Consider the following 9,007-nt stretch of genomic DNA (forward strand, 5'->3'; position numbering starts at 1 on the left):
CTCTATAATGTACACAGGGACTGCTATGCTCTATAATGTACACGGGAGCAGCTATTCTCTATAATGTACACGGGAGCAGCTATTCTCTATAATGTACACGGGGACTGCTATTCTCTATAATGTACAGGGTGACCGCTAGTCGCTGTAATATACACAAGGGCTGCTATTCCCTACGATATACAGGGGGGCTGCTAGTCTCTATAATATACACTGTGGCTGCTAATCTCTATAATATACAGGGGAGCTGCTATTCTCTATAATATACACAGGGGCTGCTATTCTCTACAATGTACACGGGAGCAGCTAGTCTCTATAATGAACACAAGGACTAATATTCTTCATAATATACATGGGAGCTGCTATTCTCTGTAATATACACTGGGGTCGCTCATATCTATAATATACACGGGAGCCGCTATTCTCTATAATATACATGGGGACTGCTATGCTCTATAATATACATGGGGCCTGCTATTCTCTACAATATGCACAGGGCCTGCTATTCTCTACAATATACACGGGGGCTGCTATTCTCTACAATATACACGGGGGCTGCTATTCTCTACAATATACACAGGGGCTGCTATTCTCCACAATATACACGGGGGCTGCTATTCTCTATAATGTACATGGGGCCTGCTATTCTCTACAATATACACGGGAGCTGCTATTCTCTACAATATACACGGGGGCTGCTATTCTCTGTAACATACACGGGGGTTGCTATTCTCGACAATATACACAGGGGGTACTATTCTCTCCAATGTACAAGGGGACTACTATTCACCATAATGTGCACAGGGACTGCTATTCTCTATAATATACACGGGGGGCTGCTATTCTCTATAATATACACGGGGACTGTTAGTCGCTATAATGTGCACAGGGGTGGTTATTCTCTATAATGTATACGGGGACAGCTATTCTCTACGATGTACACAGGATGTGCTATTCTCCAAAATGTACATGGAAGCAGCTATTCTCTATAATGTACACAGGGACTGCTATTCTCTATAATGTATACGAGGACTGCTATTCTCTATAATGTGCAGGGGGACTGCTATTCTCTATAATATACATGGGACGGCTACTCTCTATAATGTACACGGTGCTGCTATTCTCTATAATATAAACAGGGGCTGCTATTCCCTATAGTGTACACAGGGACTGCTACTCTTTATAATATACACGGGAGCTGCTATTCTCTAATATACATGGTGACTGCTATTCTCTATAATACACGCGGGGCCGGCTATTCTCTATAATGTACACAGGGACTGCTATTCTCTATAATGTACACAGGAGCTGCTATTCTCCATAATGTACACAGGGACTGCTATTCTCTATAATATACACGGGGACTGCTATTCTCTATAATATACACGGGGGCTGCTATTCTCTACAATATACACAGGGGGTACTATTCTCTATAATGTACATGGTAGCAGCTATTCTCTCATGTACATGGGAGCAGCTCTTCTCTATAATGTACACGGGAGCAGCTATTCTCTATAATGTACACAGGGACCTCAACTCTTTATAATATACACGGGAGCTGCTATTCTCTAATATACATGGCGACTGCTATTCTCTACAATATACACAGGTGTTGATATTCTCTAAAATATACACCGGGGTGCCTATTCTCTATAATATACATGGGGACTGCTATTCTCTATAATATACACGGGAGCTGCTATTCTCTAAAATATACACGGTCGTTGCTATTCTCTACAACATACACGGGAGCTGCTATTCTCTACAATATACACGGGGACTGCTATTCTCTATAATATACATGGGGACTGCTATTCTCTATAATATACGTGGGAGCTGCTATTCTCTATAATATACACGGGGGCTGCTATTCTCTATAATGCACAGGGGGGCTGCTAGTTTCTGTAATTAAACATAAGGGCTGCTATTCTCTATAATATACTTGGGAGCTGCTATTCTCTATAATATACATGGGGAATGCTATTCTCTATAATATACTTGGGAGCTGCTTTTCTCTATAATACACAGGGGAGCTGCTATTCTCTATAATGTACACGGGAGCAGCTATTCTCTATAATGTACACGGGAGCAGCTATTCTCTATAATGTACACGGGAGCAGCTATTCTCTATAATGTACACGGGGACTGCTATTCTCTATAATGTACAGGGTGACCGCTAGTCGCTGTAATATACACAAGGGCTGCTATTCCCTACGAAATACAGGGGGGCTGCTAGTCTCTATAATGAACACAAGGACTAATATTCTTCATAATATACATGGGAGCTGCTATTCTCTGTAATATACACTGGGGTTGCTAATATCTATAATATACACGGGGACTGCTATGCTCTACAATATACATGGGGCCTGCTATTCTCTACAATACACACAGGGGCTGCTATTCTCTGTAACATACACGGGGGCTGCTATTCTCGAACATACACGGGGATTGCTATTCTCTACAATATACACGGGGGCTGCTTCTCTCTATAGTATACACGGGGGCTACTCTTCTCTGTAATGTAGAGGGGGACTGCTAGTCTCTGTAATATATATAAGGGTTGCTATTCTCTATAATGTACAGGAGGCTGCTAGTCTGTATAATATACACACGGGCTGCTTCTCTCTATAATATACACGGGGGCTACTATTATCTATAATATACTTGGGAGCTGCTATTCTCTATAATATACTTGGGAGCTGCTATTCTCTATAATGAACACAGGGACTGCTATTCTCTATAATATACACGGGGACTGCTATTCTCTATAATGTATACTGGAGCTGCTATTCTCTATAATATACACGGGGACTGCTATTCTCTATAATATACACGGGGACTGCTATTCTCTATAATATACACGTGGACTGCTATTCTCTATAATATACACGGGGACTGCTATTCTCTATAATGTATACTGGAGCTGCTATTCTCTATAATATACACGGGGACTGCTATTCTCTATAATATACACGGGGACTGCTATTCTCTACAATATACACAGGGGCTGCTATTCTCTATAATATACACGGGGACTGCTATTCTCTATAACGTATACTGGAGCTTCTATTCTCTATAATATACACGGGGTCTGCTATTGTATCTATTGTACAATGGGATGGCTATTCTCTATAATGTACACAGGGACTGCCCTCTTTATAATATACACGGGAGCTGCTATTCTCTCATATACATGGCGACTGCTATTCTCTATAATATAGAGGGGGGCTGCTATTCTCTAAAATATACATGGGGTGGCTATACTCTATAATATACATTGGGGCTGCTATTCTCCATAACGTAAAGGGGGGCTGCTATTCTCTGTAACATACACAGGGGTTGCTGATCTCTACAATATACACGGGGGCTGCTTCTCTCTATAATATACATGGGGCTACTGTTCTCTATATCGTACAGGGGGACTGCTAGTCTCTGTAATAACATAAGGGCTGCTATTCTCTATAATGTTCAGGGGGCTGCTATTCTCTACAATATACACGGGGGCTGCTATTCTCTGTCACATACACGGGGTCTGCTATTATCTATAATATACACGGGGGCAGCTATTCTCTATAATGTACATGTGGGCTGCTATTCTCTACAATATACATGGGGGCTGCTATTCTCTGTCACATACACGGGGGCTTCTATTCTCTACAATATACACGGGGGCTGCTTCTCTATAATATACACAGGGGCTACTCTTCTCTATAATATACATGGGGGCTGCTAGTCTCCATAATGCACACGGGGACAGCTATTCTCCATAATATACACGGGGGCTGCTATTCTCTATAATGTATACGGGGCTGCTATTCTCTATATTGTACAATGGGACGGCTATTCTCTACAATGTACATGGTGCTGCTATTCCCTAGAATATACACAGGGGCTGCTATTCTCTATAATGTACACGGGAGCTGCTATTCTCTATAATGAACACAGGGGCTGCTATTCTTTATAATATACATAGGAGCTGCTATTCTCTATAATGAACACAGGGACTCTATTCTTTATAATATACATAGGAGCTGCTATTCTCTAATATACATGGCGACTGCTATTCTCTATTATATAGAAGTGGGCTGCTATTCTCTAAAATATACACGGGGTGGCTATTCTCTATAATATACATGAGGGCTGCTATTCCCTATAATATATACCGGGGCTACTATTCTCTACAATATACACAAGGGCTGCGATTCTCTCTAATGTACACGGGGACTGCTATTCACCATAATGTACACGGGGGCGGCTATTCTCTATAATATACATGGAGACTGCTATTCTCTACAATATACACGGGGATTGCTATTCTCTTTAATGTACATGGAGACTGCTATTCTCTACAATATACACGGGGATTGCTATTCTCTTTAATGTACATGGAGACTGCTATTCTCTACAATATACACGGGGATTGCTATTCTCTTTAATGTACATGGGGACTGCTATTCTCTACAATATACATGGGGGTTCCTTCTCTCTATAATATGCACGGGGGCTACTCTTCTCTATAATGTACAGGGGGACTGCTAGTCTCTGTAATATAGACACGAGCTGCTTCTCTCTATAATATACTCGGGAGCTGCTATTCTCTATAATATACATGCGGGCTGCTATTCTCTATAATGTACACGGGGGCTGCTATTCTCTATAATGTACAGGGGGACTGCTAGTCTCTGTAATATACATAAGGGCTGCTATTCTCTATAATGTACAGGGGGCTGCTAGTCTCTATAATATAGCAACGAGCTGCTTCTCTCTGTAATATACATGCGGGCTGCTATTCTCTATAATGTACACGGGAGCTGCTATTCTATGTAATGTAGAGGGGGACTGCTGGTCTCTGTAATATACATAAGGGCTGCAATTCTCCAAATTGTACACGGGAACTGCTATTCTCTATAATGTACACGAGAGCTGCAATTCTTTATAATATACATGGTGACTGCTATTCTCTATAATATACATGGTGACTGCTATTCTCTATAATATACATGGGGACTGCTATTCTCTATAATGTACAGGGTGACCGCTAGTCGCTGTAATATACACAAGGGCTGCTATTCCCCATTAAATACAGGGGTGCTGCTAGTCTCTATAATATACACAGGGGCTGATAATCTCTATAACATACAGGGGTGCTGCTATTTCCTATAATATATGAGGACTGCTATTCTCTATAATATACACGGGGATTGCTATTCTCTATAATATACACGGGGATTGCTATTCTCCATAATATACACGGGGATTGCTATTCTCTATAATATACATGGGGGCTACTCTTCTCTATAATGTACAGGGGGACTGCTAGTCTCTGTAATATAGACACGGGCTGCTTCTCTCTAATATACTTGGGAGCTGCTATTCTCTATAATATACATGCGGGCTGCTATTCTCTATAATGTACAGGGGGACTGCTATTCTTTATAATATACATAAGGGCTCCAATTCTCTATACTGTACACGGGAACTGCTATTCTCTATAATATACACGAGAGCTGCAATTCTCTATAATATACAGGGGGGCAGCTATTCTCTATAATATACAGGGGGGCAGCTATTCTCTATAATATACAGGGGGGCAGCTATTCTCTATAATATACAGGGGGGCAGCTATTCTCTATAATATACAGGGGGGCAGCTATTCTCTATAATATACAGGGGGGCAGCTATTCTCTATAATATACAGGGGGGCAGCTATTCTCTATAATATACAGGGGGGCAGCTATTCTCTATGATGTACACAAAGGCTGTTATTCTCTATAATGTACAGGGAGACTGCTGTTCTCTCTAAAATATACATGGGGGCTGCTCGTCTCCATAATATATATGGGGACTGCTACTCTCTGTAATACACAGGGAGACTGCTATTCTCTATAATATACGGGGAGTTCATGGTCTGAAGTTGTTGAACTCAATGTTAAGTCCGGAAGGCTGTAAAGTGCCTAGTCGGAAGATGAGGTGCTGTTCTTCCAGTTTGTGCTGGGCTTCACTGGAATATTGCAGCAGGCCAAGGACGGACATGTGGGCATGAGAGCAGGGGGGAGTGTTGAAATGGCAAGCGACAGGGAGGTCTGGGTCACGCTTGAGGCCTGAGCAAAGGCATTCCGCAAAGCGGTCGCCCAGTCTGCGTTTCGTCTCCCCAATTGGGAATCGCGAGTACAGTGGACTCGAAAAGGAGTGTTTGGGCCCTTGGACGGTGAGAAAGGAGGAAATGAAGGGGCAGGTGTTGCACCTTCTGCGATTGCATGGGAAGGTGCCTTGGGAAGGGGATGAAGGGAGTGGACCAAGGGGTCATGGAGGGAACGATCCCTATGGAGCGCTGGCAGGAGGAGTGAAGGGAAGATGTGTTTGGTGGTGGCATCATGCTGCAGCTGGCAGAACTGGTGGACGATGATCCTTTTAATGCAGAGGCTGCTGGGGTGAAAAGTGAGGACAAGGGGGACCCTATCATGGTTGTGGGAGGGAGAGGAAGGGGTGAGGGCAGAGGTGCGGGAGATGGGTCGGACACGGTGATGCCCTGTGAGCCACAGTTGGGGGATCCCTCGGTTAAGGAAAGAGGAAGACATGTCAGGAGCACCGTTTTGGAAGGTAGCATCATTGGAACAAACGTGACGGATGCAGAGGAACTGAGAGAATGGGATGGAGTCCTTACAGGAAGCAGAATGTGAGGAGCTGTTGTCGAAGTAGATGTGGGAGTCCATAAGGCCATAAGATTTAGGAGGAAATGTGGGCCATTCAGCCCATCAGGTCTGCTCCGCCATTCAATGAGATCGTGGCTGATCTGATAATCCTCAACTCTACTTCCCTGCCTTTTCCCCATAACCCTTGATTCTCTTACTGATTAAAAATCTGTCTATCTCAGCCTTGAAATATTTAACGGCCCGCCCTCTACAGTCCTCTGCGGTAAAGAATTCCACAGATTGACTGCCCTCTGAGAGAAGAAATTCCTCCACATCTTGGTTTTAAGTGGGGGCTCCCTTACTCTGAGAGTATGCCCTCTGGTCCTAGGCACTCCCACAAGGGGAAATAACCTCTCAGCATCTACCCTGTCAATCTCCCTTAGAATCTTATGTTTCAATAAGGTCACCTCTCATTCTTCTAAACTCCAATGAGTACAGGCCCAACCTACACAACCTCTCCTCAGAAGGAAATCCCTCCATAACCAGGATCAGCCTAGTGAACCTTCTATGGACTGCCTCCAATGCCAAAATTCCTTAGATAAGGGGAACAAAACTGTTCACTGTATTCTAAGTGTGGTCTAACTGGTGCCTTGTATAGTTTTAGCAAGACTTCCCTATTTTTATACTCCATTCCCTTTGAAATAAAGTCCAACATTCCATTTGCTTTCCCTATTACCTGCTGAACTTGTATGCTAGCTTTTTGTGATTCATGCACAAGGACTCCCAAATCCCTCTGTGCTGCAGCTTTCTGCAGTCTCTCTCCATTTAAATAATATTCAACTCCTCTATTCTTCCTGCCAAAGTGCATAACCTCATATCTTCCCACATTATATTCCATCTGCCAAGTTTTTGCCCACACACTTAACCTGTCTATATCCCTCTGTAGACTCCTTGTGTCATCCTCGCCACTTGCCTTCCCACCTATTTTTGTGTCATCCACAAACTTGGCGATAGTACATTCACTTCCCTCATCTAAGTCATTCACATATATTGTCAATATTTGAGGCTCCAGCACTGATCCCTGTGGCAATCCATTAGTTACAGGTTGTCATTGTGAAAATGCCCCCCTTATCCCAACTTTCATCCCAACTCTCTGTCTTCTGTTAGTTAGCCAATCCTCTATCCATGCTAATATACTACCCCAAACACCATGGGCTCTTATCTTACTAAGTAGCCTTATGTGCTGTACCTTATCGAACTCCTTTTGGAAATCCAAATATATTACATACTGGTTCTCCTTTATCAATCCTGCTTATTATCTCCTCAAAGAATTCTAATAAATTTGTTAGGCATAACTTCCCCTTCATGAAGCCATGCTGACTCTGCTTGATTAGATTATATATTTCTAAATGCTCTGCTATTAAATCCTTTATAATAAACTCCAATATTTTCCCAATGACAGATGTTAAGCTAACTGGCCAATTGTTACCTGTTTTTTGTCTGCCTCCCTTCTTGAATAAAGGTGTTACATTTGCCGTTCTCCAATCGTCTTGGACTTTTCCAGAATCTAAGGTTTCTTGAAAGATTACTACCCGTGCAGCCGCTATCTCTGTAGTTACTTCCTTTAATATCCTAGGATGCAACACATCAGGTCCAAGGGACTTATCGGCCTTTAGCCCCATTAGTTTCCCTGGTACTTTTTCTCTAGTGATAGTTTTCATATTTATTTCCTCCCCCACTTTTGCACCTTTATTATTTAGTATTTTTGGAAGACTGAAGCAAAGTATTTATTCAACTCCTGTGCCATTTTCTGGTTCCCCATTATTATTTCCCCAGCCTTATTCTCTAAGGGGCCTATGTTTGCTTTGGCCTCTCTGTTCCTTTTTATATATTTAAAGAAGCTTTTACTGTCCCTTTTTATATTACTTGCTAGTTTACCCTCAAAGTTTATTTTCTCCCTCTTTATTATTTTTTGGTCATCTATTGTTGGTTTTTAAAACTTTCCCAATCCTCTGGTTTCCACTAACCTTTGCCACATTGTATGTTTTTTCTTTCAATTTGATACTGTCCTTAATTTCCTTGATTAACCATGGTTAGTTTACCCCTTCCTTGAATCCTGCTTCCTCACAGGGATATATCTTTGTTGAGAGTCATGAACTATTTTCTTAAACGTCTGCCATTGTTCATCAACCGTATTTTCTGCTAAACTGCTTTCCCAGTCCACTCCAGCCAACTCTGCCCTCATTCCATTGTAATTGCCCTTATTTAAGTTTAGCACAGTTGCTTCCAACCCAAGTTGCTAACTCTCAAACTGCATGCTAAATTCTACCATATTATGGTCACTGTTTCCTAGGGGATCCTTTACTCTGAGACTT

This window comes from Cetorhinus maximus, chromosome 23 (genome assembly GCF_964194155.1).
Source record: "Cetorhinus maximus chromosome 23, sCetMax3.hap1.1, whole genome shotgun sequence".
NCBI classification, from domain to species: Eukaryota; Metazoa; Chordata; class Chondrichthyes; order Lamniformes; family Cetorhinidae; genus Cetorhinus; species Cetorhinus maximus.